Source organism: Zea mays, chromosome 2 (genome assembly GCF_902167145.1).
Source record: "Zea mays cultivar B73 chromosome 2, Zm-B73-REFERENCE-NAM-5.0, whole genome shotgun sequence".
Lineage (NCBI taxonomy): Eukaryota > Viridiplantae > Streptophyta > Magnoliopsida > Poales > Poaceae > Zea > Zea mays.
Window position 1 is genome coordinate 148,287,237 of NC_050097.1, and position 23,038 is coordinate 148,310,274.

A 23,038-nucleotide genomic window follows, 5' to 3' on the forward strand; every position below is an offset into this window, starting at 1 on the left:
TGCCGGATGTCTATGTGCTTTGTGCGGCTGTGTTCAACAGGATTATCCGCCATGCGGATAGCACTCTCATTATCACATAGGAGTGGGACTTTGCTCAGATTGTAGCCAAAGTCCTGGAGGGTTTGCCTCATCCAAAGTAGTTGCGCGCAACACTGTCCTGCGGCAACATACTCGGCCTCAGCGGTGGATAGGGCAACGGAGGTTTGTTTCTTAGAACTCCAGGACACCAGGGACCTTCCTAAGAATTGGCACGTCCCTGATGTACTCTTCCTATCGACCTTACATCCAGCATAATCGGAGTCTGAATATCCAATTAAGTCAAAGGTAGACCCCTTTGGATACCAGATCCCGAAACAAGGCGTAGCAACTAAATATCTAAGAATTCGCTTCACAGCCACTAAGTGACAATCCCTTGGATCAGATTGAAATCTAGCACACATGCATACGCTAAGCATAATATCCGGTCTACTAGCACATAAATAAAGTAAAGACCCTATCATAGACCGGTATGCCTTTTGATCAACGGACTTACCTCCTTTGTTGAGGTCGGTGTGTCCGTCGGTTCCCATTGGTGTCTTTGCGGGCTTGGCGTCCTTCATCCCAAATCACTTGATCAAGTCTTGCGTGTACTTTGTTTGGGAGATGAAGGTCCCGTCCTTGAGTTGCCTCACTTGGAACCCAAGGAAATAGCTTAACTCGCCCATCATCGACATCTAAAACTTTTGAGTCATCACCCTGCTAAACTCTTCACAAGACTTTTGATTAGTAGAACCAAATATTATGTCATCGACATAAATTTGGCACACAAAAAGATCACAATCGCATGTCTTAGTAAAAAAGAGTAGGATCGGCTTTCCCAACCTTGAAAGCATTAGCAATTAAAAAGTCTCTAAGGCAATCATACCATGCTCTTGGGGCTTGCTTAAGTCCATAGAGCGCCTTAGAGAGCTTACACACGTGGTCGGGGTACCGTTCATCCTTGAAGCCAGGGGGTTGCTCCACGTACACCTCCTCCTTGATTGGCCCGTTGAGGAAAGCGCTCTTCACATCAATTTGGAACAGCCTGAAAGAATGGTGAGCGGCATATGCTAGCAAAATACGAATGGACTCTAGCCTAGCCACAGGAGCAAAAGTCTCCTCAAAGTCCAAACCTGCGACTTGGGCATAACCTTTTGCCACAAGTCGTGCCTTGTTCCTTGTCACCACTCTGTGCTCGTCTTGTTTGTTGCGGAACACCCACTTGGTTCCCACAACATTTTGCTTGGGACAAGGCACCAGTGTCCAAACTTCATTTCTTTTGAAGTTGTTGAGCTCCTCTTGCATGGCCAACACCCAGTCTGGATCTAGCAAGGCCTCCTCTACCCTGAAAGGTTCAATAGAAGAGACAAAGGAGTAATGCTCACAAAAATTTACTAATCGAGATCGAGTAGTTACTCCCTTGCTAATGTCACCCAAAATTTGGTCGACGGGGTGATCCCTTTGAATCATCGCTCGAACTTGGGTTGGAGGTGCCGGTTGTGCTTCTTCCTCCATTACTTGATCATCTTGTGCTCCCCCCTGATCACTTGCCTCCTCTTGATGAACCTGTTCATCATCTTGAGTTGGGGGATGCACCATTGTTGAGGAAGAAGGTTGATCTTGCTCCTTTTGTTCCTGTGGCCGCACATCTCCAATCGCCATGGTGCGTATTGCGGCAGTTGGAACATCTTCTTCATCTACATCATCAGAATCAACAACTTGCTCTCTTGGAGAGCCATTAGTCTCATCAAATACAACGTCGCTAGAGACTTCAACCAAACCCAATGATTTGTTGAAGACTCTATACGCCTTTGTATTTGAGTCATAACCTAATAAAAACCCTTCTACCGCTTTGGGAGCAAATTTGGAATTCCTACCCTTCTTCACTAGAATGTAGCATTTACTCCCAAAAACTCGGAAATACGAAACATTGGGTTTGTTACCGGTTAGTAGCTCATACGAAGTCTTCTTGAGGAGGCGATGAAGGTAGACCCGGTTGATGGCGTGGCAAGCCGTGTTCACGGCTTCCGACCAAAAGCGCTCGGGGGTCTTGAACTCTCCAAGCATTGTCCTCGCCATGTCTACAAGCGTCCTGTTCTTCCTCTCTACCACACCATTTTGTTGTGGTGTGTAGGGAGCGGAGAACTCATGCTTGATTCCTTCCTCCTCAAGATACTCCTTCACTTGAAGGTTCTTGAACTCGGACCCATTGTCGCTTCTTATCTTCTTCACCTTTAGCTCAAACTCGTTTTGAGCTCTCCTTAGGAAGCGCTTGAGGGTCCCTTGGGTTTCAGATTTATCCTGCAAAAAGAATACCCAAGCGAAGCGGGAAAAATCATCAACAATAACAAGACCATACTTACTTCCTCCTATGCTTAGATAGGCGACGGGTCCGAAGAGATCCATATGAAGTAACTCCAGGGGTCTTGATGTGGTCATCACATTTTTTGCATGGTGAGAGCTTCCCACCTGTTTCCCTGCTTGACAAGCTACACAAGGTCTATCTTTTTCGAAGGTAACATTAGTTAGACCTATTATGTGTTCTCCCTTTAGAAGCTTGTGGAGGTTCTTCATCCCCACATGTGCTAAGCGGCGATGCCATAGCCAGCCCATGCTAGTCTTAGCAATTAAGCATGCATCTAGACCGGCCTCATCTTTTGCAAAATCAACTAAATAAAGTTTGTCGTCTAATGCACCCTTAAAAGCTAATGAACCATCACTTCTTCTAAAGACAGACACATCTACATTTGTGAATAGACAATTATATCCCATATTACATAATTGACTTACGGATAACAAATTATATCCAAGAGACTCTACTAAGAATACATTGGAAATAGAGTGCTCATTTGAGATTGCAATCTTGCCTAAACCTTTCACCTTGCCTTGGTTCCCATCACCGAATATAATTGAGTCTTGGGGATCCTTGTTCTTGACGTAGGAAGAGAACATCTTCTTCTCCCCCGTCATGTGGTTTGTGCATCCGCTGTCGATAATCCAACTTGAGCCCCCGGATGCATAAACCAGCAAGGCAAATTTAGGCTTGGGTCTTAGGTACCCAACTCTTGTTGGGTCCTACAAGGTTAGTACAAATAGCCTTAGGGACCCAAATGCAAGTTTTATCTCCCTTGCATTTTGCCCCTAATTTTCTAGCAACTACTTTCTTATCCTTTCTACAAATAGCAGAGGAGGCATTTAAAGCATGATATATTGTAGAAGGTTCATTAATTTTCCTAGGGACATTAGCAACATTTCTCCTAGGCATATCTCTACCATGCATGTAGGAAGAACTTGAAGCAAACATTGCATTTGAACCATAAGCATTACAACTCCTATCATGATGAACATTTCTAGTAAATTTCCTATCATGGTATAAGAAAGCATGGTTCTTTTGCACATTATTTGCCATAGGGGCCTTCCCTTTCTCCTTGGCGGAGATGGAAGTCTTATGGCTTGTTAAGTTCTTGACTTCCCTCTTGAAGCCAAGACCATCCTTAATTGAGGGGTGTCTACCAATTGTGTAGGCATCCCTTGCAAATTTTAGTTTTTCAAATTCACTCTTGCTAGTCTTAAGTTGGGCATTAAGACTAGCCACTTCATCATTTAATTTTGAAATGCAAACTAGATGTTCACTACAAGCATCAACATTGAAGTCTTTGCACCTATTGCACATTTCTACACAAGAGTTAGATTTATTTGCTACTTCTAGTTTAGCATTTAAATCATCATTAACACTCTTTAAAGAAGAAATGGTTTCATGACAAGTAGATAGTTCACAAGAAAGCATTTCATTCCTTTTAACTTCTAGAGCAAGAGAATTTTGTGCACTAACAAATTTATCATGCTCTTCATATAAAAGGTCCTCTTGTTTTTCTAGTAATCTATTCTTGTCATTCAAAGCATCAATTAATTCATTAATCTTATCGATCTTAGTTCTATTTAAGCCTTTGAATAAGCATGAATAATCTATTTCATCATCATCACTAGACTCATCCTCGCTTGAAGAAGCATAAGTAGTATTGTTTCGAGTACATACCTTCTTCTCCTTTGCCATGAGGCATGTGTGATGCTCGTTGGGGAAGAGTGATGACTTGTTGAAGGCAGTGGCGGCGAGTCCTTCATTGTCGGAGTCGGACGAGGAGCAATCCGAATCCCACTCCTTTCCAAGATGTGCCTCGCCCTTCGCCTTCTTGTAGTTCTTTTTCTTCTCCCACTTTCCACTCTTCTTTTCCTGGTCACTATCATTATCAGGACAGATAGCGATAAAATGACCAATCTTACCGTATTTGAAGCAGGAGCGCTTCCCCTTCGTTTTGTTCTTGTTGGGGTGCTCCTTGCGACCTTTTAGCGCCGTCTTGAACCGCTTGATGATAAGGGCCATCTCTTCATCATTAAGCCTGGCCGCCTCAACTTGAGCCACCTTGCTTGGTAGCGCTTCCTTGCTTCTTGTCGCTTTGAGGGCAACGGTTTGAGGCTCGTGCATTGGGCCATTCAATGCATCATCCACGTATCTCGCCTCCTTGATCATCATTCGTCCGCTTACAAATTTTCCAAGAATTTCTTCGGGCGACATCTTGGTGTACCTAGGATTTTCACGAATATTGTTTACCAAATGTGGATCAAGTACGGTAAAGGACCTTAGCATTAGGTGAACGACGTCGTGGTCCGTCCATCGCGTGCTTCCATAGCTCCTTATTTTGTTGACGAGGGTCTTTAGCCGGTTGTATGTTTGAGTTGGCTCCTCGCCCCTGATCATCGCGAATCTACCAAGTTCGCCCTCCACCAATTCCATCTTGGTGAGCATGGTAACATCATTCCCCTCATGTGAGATCTTGAGGGTGTCCCAAATCTTCTTGGCGTTATCCAAGCCGCTCACTTTATGGTATTCATCCCTCCACAATGATGCTAGAAGAACAGTAGTAGCTTGTGCATTTTTGTGAATTTGCTCATTGATAAACATGGGACTATCACTACTATCAAAATGCATTCCATTCTCAACTATCTCCCATATGCTTGGATGGAGAGAGAACAAATGTCTATGCATTTTGTGACTCCAAAATACGTAGTCCTCTCCATCAAAGTGAGGAGGTTTACCAAGTGGAATGGAGAGTAAATGAGCAATTGTGCTTTGCGGAATACAAGAATAATCAAAAGAAAAGTTTGAATTGACCGCTTTCTTTTTCTCGTAGCCGTCATCGTCCTTTTGGGAACAAGTGGATTCGTCGCTGTCGTCGTAGTAGATGATCTCCTTGATGCGCCTTGTCTTCTTCTTCTTCCCATCTCTTCTTTTGTGGCTCGAGCCCGAGTCCGTAGGCTTGTCATCTTTCGGCTCATTGAAGATAGACTCCTTCTCGTTGTTGTTGACCACCATCCCCTTTCCCTTAGGATCCATCTCTTCGGGCGATTAGTCCCTTCTTGAAGAGAACGGCTCTGATACCAATTGAGAGCACCTAGAGGGGGGTGAATAGGTGATCCTGTGAAAACTTAAAACTTAATCCACAAAACTTGATTAGAGTTAGCACAGTTAAGCCAAGTGGCTAGAGAGGAGAACTTGCACAACACGATAACCACAAAGAGATCAACACAGAGATGACACAGTGGTTTATCCCGTGGTTCGGCCAAGTACAAAACTTGCCTACTCCACGTTGTGGCGTCCCAACGGACGAGAGTTGCACTCAACTCCTCTCAAGTGTTCCAATGATCAACTTGAACACCACGGTGTTCTTGTTACTTTGCTCTTTTCCCGTTTGCGAGGAATCTCCACAACTTGGAGTCTCTCGCCCTTACAATAAGAATCAATATGAAGCACAAGAGTAAGGGAGGGAAGCGACACACTCAAAACCACAGCAAATACGCACACACACGATCAAGACTTGAGCTCAAAACAATATCTCAAGGTTCTCACTAGAACAGAGCTCAAATCACTAAGAATGTCGAACTAGTGCGCAAGAGTGAAGTGTGAATGATCAACAATGCTCAAAGGTTGCTTGGTGTTCTCCTCCATGCGCCTAGGGGTCCCTTTTATAGCCCCAAGGCAGCTAGGAGCCGTTGAGACCATTCCAGGAAGGCAATTCTTGCCTTCTATCGCCTGGCGCACCGGACAGTCCGGTGCACCACCGGACACTGTCCGGTGCGGATCTCCTTCCTTATTTGGCGAAGCCGACCGTTGGCACTTTGGAGCCGTTGGCGCACCGGACAGTCCGGTGCTCCCCTTCCGACCGTTGGCTCGGCCACGTGTCTCGCGCGGATCGCGCGGCCGACCGTTGGCCCGGTCGACCGTTGGCTCACCGGACAGTCCGGTGCACACCGGACAGTCTGGTGAATTTTAGCCGTACGCTGATAATTACTTCCCGAGAGCAGCAAGTTCGCCTGAGCCAGCCTGCACCACCGGACACTGTCCGGTGCACCACCGGACAGTCCGGTGCACCCAGACAGAGCTGACTTTGGCTGAACAAAGCCATCTTTAATTCCAACTTGATTTCTCCTGTTTCCAGCACTTAGACACGATACATTAGTCTCTAAAACAATGTACTAAGTCTGAGAAACATACCTTTATACTTGATTTGTACTTTGTCCACCTTTTAACACTTAGGCACTTGTGTTGGACACTAAATCACCAAAATACTTAGAAATGGCCCAAGGGCACATTTCCCTTTCAATCTCCCCTTTTTTGGTGATTTATGCCAACATAAAGCAAGTAGAACAAGTGCAAAATCAATTCAAATAAGAACTCAAAATTGTTTTGATTCAAATTTGACATATATGGATCATTCTTTGCCACCACTTGGTTTGTTTTGCAAATCACACTCAATTTCATATCTCTAAGTCACACACACATGTTGAAACATAAAGAGAGATATTTCACGAGAAATTTATCAAGGATTCAAAAACTCCCCCTTTTCCCATAATTAAGCCTTCTCCCAACTTTTGACAATAAGAGGCAAACAAGAGTATTTTGACAAACAAAAACTCTAACTCTACTATTTTCAAAAATTCACAAGTGGTAGCTGATCCATTATTGCTTTGACCTTATTTTCTCCCCCTTTGGCATCAAGCACCAAAACGGGATCAATTTTGGCCCTCTAACCCCATTTCCTCACCAAAATCTTCAACTAAGAGTAAACAGGCAATAAGAGTATAAAGATGAACTTGGAAAAGTTACTCTTTCATTGGAGTGCAGTGGAAGTCTTGCATGGTCCAAGTCCACCTTTTCCCTTTCAAACCTCCTTTGAGACTAAATTAAGCAAACTCAAGCACACAGTTAGTCGCAAAGGGTCAAGTTGTAGCACGTCTCCCCCTACATTTGTGCGTCACTTGCAAAGGACTTGTGAGGTCCGGGGAGTGCTTGTACACGGGATGATATTGGAGGCACTCAGAAAGAAAATCTTTGACAAGAATGAAAAGTTCACAGGAAAGTGGATCAGAGAGTTGTCGTATGTTGTTTGGAGCCTGAGAACTCAACCTAGCCGAGCTCTGGATGGAAACACTCCTTTCTTCATGGTCTATGGTTCGGAGGTAGTGCTACCCACTGATCTCAAGTTTGGGGCACCGAGGTTAGTCTTTGAAAACATAGCAGAGGCTGAGGCCACTAGACTGGAGGATGTTGATATACTAGAAGAAGAACGATTGAATACGGTAATTCAGTCAGCCCGGTATCAGCAAACTCTGAGGCGCTATCATGACAAGGCCATACAGCATCGATCCTTCGCAGTGGGAGACCTCGTCCTCCGCCGAATTCTAACGGGGGAGGGACAACACAAACTGTCGCCACTATAGGAAGGGCCATTCATAGTAGCGGAAGTCACTCGGCCTGGATCGTATCGTCTTACTCAAATGAACGGCACGAAAATTGGGAACTCATGAAATATAGAACATCTCAGGAAATTTTACCCCTAGCTATATTTCAAAAGCTATTGGGACGGCCTTGTATTCTGTAAACTGGGAAACATATCATCAATAAAAAGACTTCATTCTCAAAGGCGCTCAAATTGTATTGTTTACTGTCAACCTGCATGCTTACTTAACTCAGGGTGACCACTATACCCTACTAACGGAGCAATCGACTTAAGTCGGTAACAACTTAAGGTGGTGTGACATGCTCACGCTTACTTAACTCAGGGTGACCACTATACCCTACTAACGGAGCAATCGACTTAAGTCGGCAACGACTTAAGGCGGTGTGACATGCTCACGCTTACTTAACTCAGGGTGACCACTAAACCCTACTAACGGAGCAATCGACTTAAGTCGGCAACGACTTAAGGCGGTGTGACATGCTCACGCTCACTTAACTTAGGGTGACCACTATACCCTACTAACGGAGCAAACGACTTAAGTCGGTGGCAACTTAAGGCGGTGTGACATGCTCATGCGTAACTCAGGGTGACTACTATACCCTACTATCAGAGCGATCGATTTAAGCCGGTAGTGACTTAAATCGGCACGGCACACTCACGCCTACTCGATCCAACACAAGCACATTCGCAATTACTCATCTTAGGGCGATCTCTATGCCTCGCGAAATAAAAAGGAATTTCAACAATCATCACACTGCATTTACTTCTGCAAATTGTAGCTACAGTTGGATTCTAACAACAGGAAAATATTAATGGCATTCAGTACTGAAAAAGCTTTCTGACAGAATATTCGAGCACACTAACCACATATGCAAGACATTCAGTGTTTCTACTTGATAATGTTTTTCTCAGGAGCGACTGATGAAGAGGGGCGACTCGAAGAATCAGGAGCAGCATTCACATCTGCAACTATGTCACCAGGAACAATCACACCGGGCCTCCTCATCAAGATTCGCCCCGCGCGAACGGCTTTGTCCATAGCTCTGTCGCGCTGGGCCCTCAAAGTAGCGGAAGTGTCTTCAGCAGCCTTGACAGCCAGCCGAGCAGCCTCTAGCTCCTGGACGACTGATCTCTTGGAAGCGCGCAGATCCTTGATGATAGAATCCTTGCTCGACACCAATTTCCTAAGGCGAATCATATCATCCAGGGACTCTTGCACCTTATAACGATGATTATCCAAGTCCTCCATGGTGAAACGATGGCTCCTCTCCAATATAGTCAACGAGTTGCTGGCGTCGCGATATAACTTATCAAGGTTATCACGAGAAGTTGCAAGGGCACATTTTTCCTCCTGCAGACAAGAATCAGTTCTCCAACGTCAAGCAAGCATTAAGAACACAACAGAGAGAGCCAAGTAAAGCTTAATTCATTGGTCACCTTTTTAGAGTCAAGCTGAGCATTGAGAGTGGAGTTCAGCATGCTGGCATCATTCAGAGAAGCAGAAACCCGAGCCAAGTCCGTCTGACCTTGAGAATATTTCTCTTCAAGATCAGAGTACCGCCGGGCCATATCTATCAAGAAGCGGTCAAGCAAGGGTGTTCAGCCAAAAAGCAGATCAGTCAAGCAGCCAAAGAAGAAACAAAGGGCACTAACCAGCATTCGCCACCTCCAAATCAGATACCCGCTGCTGAAGCAACACTGGATTTCAATGTGTCAGAGACAGAGCTCTTTCTGGGACAGAGGCACCCTGCGATCTCAGCTGACCAGCCATCTCGTCAACCAATGCCTGACATTAAAAACAAATGAGTATAAGAACAGTATTTCACCTGGAGTATAGTCAGGCCTGAAAAAACCAAATTACCTAGAGATTGGAGAAAACGAAGGAACCCCCAAATCATGGGAATTCAGTTGGTGACTTGATGAAGGATTACCAACTGAAGCAATCTGCAGAGCATCAGTGGGGACCAATTCAGCGTCACCAGCAGAAATCAAAACTCTGTCATCAGGCGCACCGGCCTCTAAGGCGACCTCCTGACCCGAAGCCCATGTTGCTGCCATGCAACCAGAATGTGGAGGAGAAGACCCGACGTGAACATCCATGGAAGTATGAGAAGGAGAACCCGCTCGGACACCCTCGGGGGCTGGGTCATAGCTCGCACTGCCCACCCGAGCCGGATCATCACCGACAACACCCTTGGGGGCTGGGTAAACGCAAGCGCCATCCTTGGGGATCGAGTTCTCTGTAACAGCCACCTCTAAGGCTGAAGGATTTTCAGCCACTTCCATGGGAACGGAGCAATCCAGATCAACCTCTCGACTCCTAAAACCGCGCTCCAAGGTCGAGGAGGCACGAGACGCTGCTCGGGATAACTCCAACCCAGCATCAGGCACATCAGCGCAAACTTCCATCATTCCACCATCTGCAGGCTCGAACAACAGATCTTCAGGGACCATGTCTTCAAGAGTCTGATCAAAATTTGCCAGAGACAATTCCTGCAGACCAACGAGAGCAGACAAAGCTGGAGAAGGAACACCACTACTCTCCCCGCTGGCTATGTAGCGTCGACTATTCTTCCGAATTAAGGGGATTTCCTCCTCCTCCTCATCCTCATCAATAATACGGACAGTACACCCATTGGGGTCAGCTTCATCAAGGCCACACCAATTGGGGTCAGCTTCATCAAGGCCACACCCATTGGGTTCAGCATCAGTCAGGTCACACCCATTGGGTTCAGCTTCAACAAAAACTAGCACTGGCACTTCCCCAGCAGCAGGAGCAGAAGGGCCGGCATCCTGATCCAAGGGTGACACTCGCCGAAGCTGTCTCTTTTTCTTCTTCTTCCCTTCAGCAGGAGAAGTTGGATGACTGGCTTGGTGGAGACGTTTCGGGCGAATAGTATCAGGTCTCTGAATGTCCAATGTTTTTCCAGATTCTGGGATGAGTGCTACAGCTAGTGTTTCAGCAGGAGCCGAGTCAGAGGAATCCTCAGCCAACATATCCAGCATGACACTTTTTTCTACGTCGCTCGGGCTAGTAGGCATCTCAAAGTGAACCTGCCTCTCGTCATTGGGGATTCTACCAAGCGAAGCAACCAAAGCCTCAACCTCCTCGGGAGAGGGCCGCACTCTAAGGCCCAAACCACTATCCCCGGCAGGAGGATTTGACGCAAAACTGATGAACGTCTTGGGAGCAGGAAGATTCTAGGCTGAATAAGCAACAGGAGCACCAACATTCGACACCCTGCCTCTGAGTATCATCTCAAGCCGGCTTACCAGATCCACAACAAGAATCCTTCTATTGGTAACCCGGGTCAAATCAGTAACGCCACGATACAAGTAAGCTGGGTACGCTCTATCCTTCAGCGGCTGAATGTTCTTAAAAACGAAATCGGTGACCACAGCCTCGGTAGTCAGACCCTTCTTCTTCAACAAGCCAACCTCTGCAAGTAGAACCCTAGCCTCAGCTATCTCCAAGTCCGTGGGGGATTCAATCCAACTGGGAGCGCGAACATCTGGCTGTCTCCCTGACCAAGGGGGAGGGAATTCTCGTGATTCTCTACGATAAACCATTCCAGGCGCCAGCCTTTGATGCTGTCCTTGAGTGGAATGTCGAGGTACTCGGTCTTCCTCCCATGGCGCATCTCCAAACTTGCACCCCCCACGAGCTGGTGCTGCCCTCCTGCCATCCCAGGCCGACAGTGATACAAGTATTTCCACAAGCCAAAATATGGCAAAATACCAAGGTAGGCTTCACACAGATGAACAAAAACGGAAACTTGCAGAATAGAATTGGGATTCAGATGGGTTAGATTCAAACGATAGAAATCAAGGAGACCGCGAAAGAAAGGAGAAATAGGAAGAGCAAGGCCGCGGATGAGAAAAGGAATATAGATAACAGACTCGTGGGTGTCCTCCGTCGGGACAGTGACCCCATGGCATATCCGCCAAGAACAAAGTTCCTTCGGAGGAAGAACTCCGATGGAGACGAGGTGAAGAAGGTCGGACTCAGAAACAACAGACATGTGGTTACCTGCGAAAGGCAACTGGCTGTTGGGATCGAGGGGAGGAATGGACACGGCAGATGAACCCTGATTCTTCCGCTTGGGCGCCATCTCAATCTTGTTGCGCGAGCTAGGCGGAAGCGAGATCGCAAGAAAGCAGAGAAGGCCTGGATGCAGAAAAGCAAGACTAGGGCTCAGAATGCAGAGGCATGCGACAGCGCAGTACAAATGGTGTTTTCCCGGGCCAGATGCCACTTCTAAAAAGTGCCCAGTCATCACTCGGTTGTTATTTCTAAAACGCCGGCGTGCCATGTCATCACTCAGCTGTTATTTCTAAAACGCTGACGTGCCACGTCATCACTCGGCCGTTATTTCCAAAACGGCCGACGCGGCCCAATATAACTCAGCGGTTATTTCAAAAAACGCTGACGTTACCAGTCTTCACTCGGCCGCTGTTTCCAAAGCGACTGACGTGGCCTGTTACCTCTAAAACGCCGACGTCACCAGTAACCGTTCGGTCGTTATTTCTAAAAACACCGGCGTGGCCCATTACCACTGGGCTGTTATTTCTAAAATGTCGACATCACCATTAATCACTCGGCCGTTATTCCTAAAGCAACAATGCGACTCAAAATGACTCGGCTGTTACCTCTAAAACGCCAACGTCGCAAAAAAAGGAAAACCACTCGGTCACCACCTCTGAAAATACTGACAGTAAATCAGCTGTTTTTTCTCTATGAATATGCAGTCAAATCTAAAATGCGACCCAACGATTCTAAGTCGTTACCCAAGCATTACATCCAAGAACAACGGCTACATTAAGCGTAGGCACGATCAACGGGAAGAGAAGCGACGGGAAAGCAAAGAAACGCACACAGAATGGGGCGACATCTTCTTCATTATAAAAGGGAAGCATTACCAAACTTAAAAAACCAACTCATTATGAGTCGGTTTTCTCCCCACTGTTCAATACCCTACACTAATACATTACATTTCACTACACTATACTACTAACTACTACTACATTATTTCACTAGTACTACTTCTACTACTAATCTATACTAACATTTAAAACCAGTGGCGCCTAGCCACTGGCCTTGTGCTGCCCTTGCTGCTGCCCTTGCTGTCGTCCCCGTCGTCGCCGCTGCCACCCTTGCCGTCGCCGTTGCCATCGCCGCCGCCTCCGCCATTGCCACCGCCCTCACCATCGCCATCACCGCCGCCCTCCTCGGATGAGTCCGAGGAGTCCTCGTCGTCTGAGGAGCCCCCCAACTCATCCGAGCCCTCGAGCCTGGCACGCTCGACGGCCTGGATGTAGGTCCATACCTCTGCGGTGATCCCCTGGGAGTCGTCTGAATCATCAGACGACACCGGGGGAGAGGTAGGGACCGGTGAACCCTCTGACTCGGAGGAGAACTCCTCCTCCGAGTACTCCGAGTCGCCGAAGTCCTCCGAGAGAGGAGTCGGCTCACATTTCCGCTTATCGCCGGAATGGTGTGAAGAACTCCCACCCTTCTTGCTCTTGCCCATGGTGGAATAGAAGGGAAGTGAAGAGAGTAAGCAACAAGCGGCGGTAAGAGATGTGAAGATGCCAGAGAAGCAAGCACGCTATTTATAGAAGAAGAAGGCAACCGCTCACCTCCTACCACGGCCACTAAATAGTCGCAAAAATTCAATATGCAATTCAAACCGTCTGGAAACACGTCAGGCGACTGGCGCCGTTCCACGTAACACGACACCCATTGGGACTCCAATCAACTGCTTGGGCGATATGATTACACCCGCGGTCACGTCAAGTTACTACTCAGAAGCAGTTTGCTAAACGCTCAGCGCACCAAGCCGTCCCTTGCCTACACCCATTGGGGGGGACGTCCAGGAATTTTCAATAGATTTTCCCAAGCAGTCACATCCATACAGTATACGCAATAAATACCTCAAGACAGAAGGAAGATATCAACAGAGATCAGAGGAAAGCCAAATATAGCCGATGAGGTACAAGTCTAATCGATAGAAGCATTGAAGCACGAAGTGATATGAAGACTAGACAAAGGCCATCTACCGTCCAATCAGTCACAAATCAAATAAATTGCAAAACCTAGCAAGATATGGACAGATCGCGTGCTCGATTTTGAAGACAAAAATGAATGCTGACCTCTAAAGCATAATGTTGATGATATAATGCTGATCTCTAAAGCATTCGACAAAAGAAAAGGATGATTTCTGAAAAAACAGCATGAGATGAAGACCTTCGAGCGGATTATTTTCAAGAATCCACTCAAAGCTCGGGGGCTACACCCATTGGGTGCACCTTCGGTGCACCCAATGAATCATTTACCCCGAGAGGAAGAATGCTAACTTCTAAAGCATAAGGCGAAACTAAGACAAGGCTGACTTCTGAAAAAAGCACAAATGGAAGATAAAAGTGATTTTTGAGAAGACTTAAAATGAAGACCTTCGAGTGGATTATTTACAAAAATCCACTCTAAGCTCGGGGGCTACACCCATTGGGTGCACCTTTGGTGCACCCAATGAAATTCGAGTCCTAAAAAATCAAAATGCTGACCTCCAAAGCATAAACTCAAGACAGAACACCGAGTTTTGAAGAATAATAGCGGAAGAAGACAGTAAAAGATCGTTTTTACTGGGTCACTCAGAGTTCAGAAGCAGTGGCCCGACAGACTTATTTCGAGTCATTCCTTATCGAAATTAAAAAACTGCAAGCTGGACCTTGGATCTTTGGGTCGGTTATTTCAGAATCAACCCAAAGATCGGGGGCTTGTGGGGGACGGATATCCCCCGGGTCCACCAGAAGGATAAGAGACCTCACGAAAGGCCCGTGGGCCCAATAATTCGCAACGTCATCCCTTCGTGGGCCTGGGGAAGAACGTCTAGTGAAGTGGATTGACACAAGACTGGATCGACGCAAGCCCAGACGGCCCGATGAATTTGAGTAATGATCGCAACAGTGACCCGACCTCCCCGTGTAGGGGCCTCGCGTATCGGAACAGAGCGGAGATAGGTCGGCTAGATTATAGGAAGATAGACTCAGTCAGTTCACTATTACTTAGGCACACGTTGTTATCATATCCACATGTAACGCCCCACGGTCGAGTATATAAGGCCTAGGGGGCACTCCCTCAAAAAGATCGATCTGACTACTTAGCCATCCACCCAGTTCTCTACGTTTTCTACACTAAGGAACCTCCTTGTAACCCACCACATAAAGTACTCATGCCAGGACGTAGGGTGTTACACATCTCGAAGCGGCCTGAACCTGTACAAAACTGTCCACTGCCTCTCGTGCATTAGCACGAACCATCGAGCTACAGTCGGTAACACCGTCCTACTCCAAAAAGCACCTCGAGGGGCAACCCTGGGTGCACGGTCAGACCCAAAACACCGACACCGGACACTGTCCGGTGCGCCAGACCAGGGCAGCCTTTGGTTTTCTTTGCTCCTTTTTATTTGAACCCTTTCTTGTACTTTTTATTGGTTTGTGTTGAACCTTTGACACCTGTAGAACTTACAATCTAGAGCAAACTAGTTAGTACAATTATTTGTGTTGGGCAATTCAACCACTAAAATCATTTAGGAAAAGGTGTAAGCTTATTTCCCTTTCAACGACCCCGCATCCGTTGTGGACACAGATGCAGCAGCTCGCTGGGGAGGACGACAAACGCGCGGCCACTGAGATCGTGGGCGTGATAGCTCAACGGGGAGGAGGAAGAGAGACAGAGCGGTCATCGGCGAGAGAGGACGAACGCGCAAAACAATGAGGAGCTCAATGAGACCGAGCACCAACGCCCATGGCGAATCACAGAGAGCCAGCCGAGGCACCAATCCTAACACAAACGTGCGGAGGACGATATCTAGCTGGGAAATTGACTAGCCACATATTTTGACCTGCAAAGAAAATATTTTCCAAATTTTAATATAATATACGTGGCCAAATTGTACAAGATAAAAAAATAGAGGACCAAATTATATGAAAAGAGAGAATAAATATTCTAAGTTAATTTTAGAGATAGAGGATCGAATTTAGGGACGTTGCTGGAGATGGAGAAGACTTTTAGAATGTTCTGTAAAGGACAAGAAATATTTCTTTAGAGGACGAAATTTAGGGGGACGTTGCTGGAGACAACCTAACATACTAGTTAAATCATGTGTTATGAGTGTGTAAATTTTAAACTAGTTGAAGACATTTTTTATTAAACCTAGTTGAAGACATTTAAACTAGTGTCACATGTAGATCTATTTCTCTCTCCCATATCTCGCGTATCAACCGACATCGATAAGAACAATAAGTGATGTGGGTCGTTATCGCTTAGATGGAGTCGTGAGAAAACACCCAAACCTAATACGACATGAAGCCACATGTAGCCGCACTCCTAGATAGTACTACCTTGCCAAACGAATTGCCGAGAGAGTTATGAAAAAGGGATAAGTCTCATTTTCAACTTATACTTTTCTCGGTCTTTTAGCTAAGATAAAGTGCACTATCTGCAGTTTAATATCTGATATTTGTGGGTCATGTGTCCACTTTAGGGCTTGTTCGTTCACCGTTAATACATGTGGATTGGGTGGTATTGAGCTGGTTTAAATACATAGCAAGTTAAAATTCATCCCAATTCATTTCAATACACTCCGGTCTACATAGAATTGTAATAACCGAACAAGGTCTTTGTTGGGGACTTGTTCTCAAATGCTATGAGTTAAGAACAAGGCAACACAAAAAATATTAAACGTTAAAGTCCTTCGTCCTTCGAAGCATTATTTCCCTTGAGGATATAATGATTTTCGAACGAAGGTTATGAAGGACATCCCTTCATAAACACAACATATAATAATGAAGAAGAAGACATATGAAATGTAAAGGATAACGTAAACAATTATATATTATTATTAACTCATTTCTATATTGTTACTATGAAAAGATAGAAATGATATCAAATTACACATGTACCTTCGGCTTAAAAGAAGGTAATAGTATAAGCGTGACGCAAAAGCAAATGCCAAGTCAGCGTGAACAGTACGGGGGCACTGTTCACCTATTTATAGGCGCGGGACACAGCCCATGTAAAATTACACCCATGCCCTTTACATTTGGTAGTAATTCTATAGTAATCCACCAAGGTCTAAATAGCCTTTTCATCTTTAAGTCGGTTTCCTTTTCTGCTATCACGCCGAAGCTTTCCTGCTCACACCTTCGGCGCTGTGTCAACCTTCGTATTCTTTAGGCTTCTCCCACTGTGGTACTGATTCGAGTCCGAAGATACCTGTTCACACATTATACTCCAGAAACATCGTTAAATCATGTTTTTGAGGACCTTCGGAAGCCGAAGGCCCCCAACAGTAGCCCCTCGCAATATTGATTTGTTAGAATAATAAATTTAGATTGCGACATGGACGAAGGCCTTAAGCTGAAGGTCCGAAAAAACACCTTTCCTTTGCTAGAATAGCAACAGTCACTGACAAGCGGGGTTTTCCAATTTTCAATGCACTGGGCGTATAAATAAGAGCATACCACGAGCTTACTTGGTACGCTTTCTTGCCATCTGCTCTTGCTTACTCAATTTTTAGCTCTTGCGCACCAACACTTGCTTGGCTTTTTAAGTTTTTAAGCTTCGTCTTTGAAAACAGTTTTTAGCATTTTCGAAGATGTCTGAAGATAAAAAGGCTGCTGTCGAGATGAAGCTGAGTCTCTCTGAAGAGAAAAACCTGGGGTTTCTTGTAGCAATGTCGAAGACCAATACAGAAAAGATCACCAAAGAGATTTTAGAAGGTTTATCTGAAGATACTGATGATAGCGACAGTTATGATGTGGATAGTGGTGGTGAAGACTCCGAAGATCGCCCTTGGCGACCAAGCCATGCGGTTTTCGGCAAATCAAGTATCAAAGAAAATCATCTTGCCAGCATGAGGGGAAGATATTTCCGGGACTTGTCCGTTGTGAGGGCCGACGAAGGAGAAAAGACTTGTCCGACTCCTGAGGAAAATGAAGTCGTAGTGTTCCGAAGCTTTTTGAAAGCTGGGCTACGATTTCCCCTGAGCAGCTTTGTCGTAGAGGTGCTGAAGATATTTGAAATCTACCTTGACCAACTTACCCCCGAAGCAATCATAAAGATGAATATCTTCGTGTGGGCCGTGAGAAGCCAAGGTCTAGAACCTGATGCGAAAAGTTTCTGCAACATACACGAATTGTTATACGAGACAAAACCCTGGGGTAAGGAACAATATCACAATAATTTCTACTGCTACAGTTTCGTCTCTCGGTCCGGGTCAAGCTGTCCCGTGCCAACCTTTCGGAAGAGATGGCCCGGCGACTGGATGACAGAATGGTTTTATGTGAAGAATGACCTTAAAACACGGGAAGATATTAAAGGTATAATTATGCGCCCTATTTGGCAAAGCTTCGGCCTACGGAGGCCGAAGGTTGAAATGAATGAAGCTGCCGAAGCATGCCAGAGAGCCTTCGGAGTTATTTGCTCTTTTATTGGAACGAGGGATTTGGTCCAAGAGCATATTGCCTTCAGAGTATGGCCGCTCGCGGAAAAATGGGAAATGCCGCAAGAGACCATAAAGGAGGCCGACGAAGGTGGACTTATCAGGCTGAAATATACTTTCAAGTTCGGAGATAAATTCGTTGAGCCAGATGATGACTGGCTAAAAAGCATTGAAAATGTAAGTGATGAACTACTTGGGGTTTATTCAAAGGCCGAAGATACTGCATTGTCGGCAGCCTTCGGAGGCCGGAAGAAGAAAAGACTCAACCGGGTATTTGATGCAATCGGGTTCATCTACCCTGACTATCGTTATCCCATTCGAGGGCAGAAAAGGAAAGGCACAACTTCTGCGAAAGAAGAAGCTGCAGCTGCTCCTAGTGAGCCAGCACCGAAAAAAAAAGGATAAAGGTCCTCACACATCGGCCACGCTATATTGAACCAGCCTCGGTGCCTGAGTTCACCGGAGATACCTCTTCGGCCACCGAGGCTGAAGAGCCAACCTTGCTGCCAGAAGTCGCAGAACTGGCCGAAGCGCCAACAACAACAGAATTGGAGGAACCAAAGATTTTATTACCAGAAACCAAAGAGATGGCCGAAGCGCCATCGACAGAAAAGATGGAAGAAACAAAAGGATCAACTGAGGGATCAAAAATATCAGAAATTTTAAGTCCTTTAGTAGAAATTGAAGTAGCAAGAATTAAAAAGGGCCCAGCGGTGACTCCAAAAAGAAAAAGAATGGTCAATGTGCTAGATGTTCTGGAGACAATTAAGTCCTCAAGCACAACTCCGAAGAAGACTGTTGAAACTTCCGAAGCGGAAACTGAAATTTTTGATACTAAAGCTCCAAAGCAACAAGCTGAAGCTGAAGCTGGGCCTTCAGAGCCCACGAAGGTAAAATCCTTGGAAACCGAGGAAGAAAAAATGACGGAGCCAATTCTTGTTGAAGAAATCAGTGCTGTTGCCCCCGAAGCATCCCCCAAAGTCCTTGATTATATTATTCGACATGCTTCGGGGGAAAAGTTGTCTGAAAAAGAAAAGCAAGAGGCCCAGTTTTACGCCCAAAAACTGAAATATCCAAAGGGGGCGTTGATATTCAACGGCAGCAGAGAAGAAGACTTCTTGTATTGTCTCCCTGACAGCAAGGAGATTTCTGTCTGTCGGGAGATGAGCAAGAGCTTCGGTTTCCCAACACTAGAAGACGGGCTCTCGGCATTGTCGAAAAACGAGCTGGCCGACAGCTTGGCATACAATAGCTTAAAGGTGCAAAAAAATGAGGTCTTTGTATTTTTTCTTGAGACCAAAATTTTTCGTTTGCTTAAATTTATTGACGCACACACATTTTTCTTTGCAGGGCCTTATACTTAGCAATGCCCTCAGGGCCCAAAAAGATGCCGAAGACGAAGGGTGTGTTATGGCCCTGAGCAACCTTCGTTCCGAAGTAATTAAACTAAGGAACGAAGGTCTCGAAAAAGATAAAATATTACATTCATTGATAAATAGAATAAAAGAAGACGAAGCTACTTTTAAAGGTCAAGCTGAGGCTCAGAAGCGTGAAATTGAAGATCTTCGAAAACAACTAGCCAGAGCTAAAGAGGAACGCATACTTGAAGAAACGAAGCGAGAACTTAGCGACCAATGGGCAAATCATTTAGAAGGAACTGTTGAAGAGCTTCGTTCGTCCAAGAAAAGATGCTATGACAAATCTATGGAGTGTGTTAAGAAAATGAAAGCTAGCTTCGCCAGCGTTGGCGCATTCTCGAGCGAAGAAAACTTTACAAGAGGCAACCCTGAGGGTCCCATCGAATGGATTAATCACGAAGCTGAGGCCTTTGAGGAAATTTTAAATAGCCGCGGAGACATATGCGCTTTTTCGGGTGCCAGGGGGATTGCCACCATTTTGGAGAGAAAGGGTTGTGAGCATATAAAGATTTTAGCACAGCCCGAAGCTACTTTGTCCTTCGAAGATGCAAAAGATCCTTCAGCCGAAGCTAGCATGGTTGGTGGAAAATTTTTCACCGATGTCTGGGACAATGGTGGTCGAGAGATGGCCCGAGAAATTATCCAAAAAAGCGAAAAGGGCATCCATGATGCTAGAAAAGTAGCAGAGGCTGCTGAGAAAACCGCAGAGCCCGAAGGGCAAATAGGTATTAACTAATGGTTTTTATTGTGTTATAATTTTTGATTTTAAACTTCGTTCGCAATTTGTAATAGCAATGTAGCCGTATCCTGTCCTCCCTCAGATCCTACTAAAGCGCCTCCAGGCCCTCAGCCGAAAGATGACGATGAAATTAAAAAGATGGCTGAAGCTATCATGGATCAAGTTGTCAATCAACTCTTGAACGAAGCTGCGGAAGTAGTACTTAGGGAAGACTAGGTGCTATTGTAAAAACATCTGAAATGTAATATGTGTAATATCTTGTATACTTGTTTTTTTATGGTTCAATTCTTTACGATGCATGAAATTTACATACATACCGTTTTTGAGTCTTTGACGAAAAAACACCTTCCCTTCTTTTCATGCTTCGTGAAGAAGAATTTTCATTTATCACAACTATATCCAGAGTGTTCTGATGATGAATATCCAAGCTTCGTGAAAATATTTTCCGAAGCTACACTCCGAAGATCAATATTGTATCTTCTTGTGACTTAGCATGATTTTCCCCTTTTTCAAAGCATTCTTCCGAAGATCAATATTGTGTCCCCTTCTTGTATATGCAGCATGATGTATGATGCTTATGCTATGCGAAATGATATGATGATGTTATGCTATGTAAAATGATATTTATCCCGAAGATACACGCATATCCCTGCAATAAAACATATAATCTTTTTAAATCAGCGTTGACTTTTCGCTGTAAGCCTCCCTTAGGAGCTTCTTCGCCTTTTACTTCAGCGGAATCAGCGTTTATTTTTCGCTGTAAGCCTCCCTTAGAAGCTTCTTCGCCTTTTACTTTCGGCGGTATTCGCGTTGACTTTTCGCGCTTCGCCTTTTACTTAGGCGGTATCAGCGTTTATTTTTCGCTGTAAGCTCTGCATTCCCTTTGGAACGACTTTTGAGCAGAAAACTTACACTGCGCTCCCTTTGGAACGGCTTTTTGTAACTTCAGCAAACTTACTCTCCGTTCCTTAGAACGACTTTTTGTTTCTTCGAAGAATTCATACCGTGCCTTTTAAAATAAATTTTTGATAATTCGAAGGTCCTCCTTGCTATCGCAAATTTTTAAGCTTCAACACCTTAAGCCTGTGGGGAAGATATGTTTTCCTTGTGGCAAACAATGAAACTATTACATGAGATTTAAAAAGTGTCCTTTATTACACAGAAAATAAAACTGAATGGAAAAGTCTATTATCAAGGTAGGATATTTGTCAATAAATGTGCTTCGACTCTGGCACAGTGCTATTGACTGTGCGAGCTTCGGACTGTTCTCTGAAGTCCCTTTGGTGTTGAGCATATTGGCCTCCTTCTGGCTGCTGGCCTTGTTGCAGCGGTGGTGGAGGCGGAGGCTGTTGCCAGGAAGCTTGAGGTTGACTCGCCGAAGCTACAGAAACTGCAGGGTGGTTGCCTACATATTCTGGGATATAAGGTGAATGATACGAAGCAGTGTGCATGATCTGCTTCGGCTGACCCTGTTGTGCTGCAACTTCGGCTATCTCCTTTTGCTTCTGGATGGTAACCTGGCACATCCTGGTGGTATGGCCCTTGTTTTCACCACAGAACAAGCAAAATGTTCTCCTCGGTTGATCTCCAAATCTTCCGCCGAAGCCCCTGGCGCCTCTGCCTCTTGGAGCTGGCGGCCGGAAGGAGCTTTGCTGTTGCCCCGAAGCCTGTGAAGAGCCCTGTGGCCTTTGCTGCTGACTCCCCTTATCATCATTTTGAGTAGAGTTGTGAATTGACCTGACGTGCCTCGGATAAAATCTTCCTCCGAAGCCCCTGGTCATTTCGGAAAACCTGAAAGCCTCCTCTCTTCTTTGACGAAAATCATTGTCGGCACGAATATACTCGTCCATTTTCTGGAGCAACTTCTCCAAAGTTTGAGGAGGCTTCCTAGCAAAGTACTGAGCTGAAGGTTCTGGCCGGAGTCCCTTGATCATGGCCTCAATGACAATTTCGTTGGGCACTGTTGGTGCCTGTGCCCTCAAACGCAAGAACCTCCGGACATACGCCTGAAGGTATTCTTCATGGTCCTGGGTGCACTGGAATAGAGCTTGAGCAGTGACCGACTTCGTCTGAAACCCTTGGAAGCTGGTTAACAACATGTCCTTCAGCTTTTGCCATGAAGTGATCGTTCTTGGTCGAAGGGAGGAATACCAGGTTTGAGCAACACTCCTGACAGCCATAACAAAAGATTTTGCCATGACTGCAGTATTGCCACCATACGAAGATACTGTTGCTTCGTAGCTCATCAAAAACTGCTTTGGGTCTGAATGGCCGTCGAATATGGGAAGCTGGGGTGGCTTGTAGGACGGAGGCCAAGGTGTAGCCTGCAGCTCAGCGGACAGAGGAGAAGCATCATCAAAAGCAAAATTTCCATGGTGGAAATTCTCATACCAGTCATCTTCGTTGAAAAAATCCTCCTGATGAAGATCTTTGTGCTGAGGCCTTCGGTTCTGCTCATCCTGAGTAAGATGGTGAACTTCTTCAGAGGCTTCGTCTATCTGCCTTTGCAGTTCAGCTAGCCTGACCATCTTTTCCTTCTTCCTCTGCACCTGTTGATGAAGC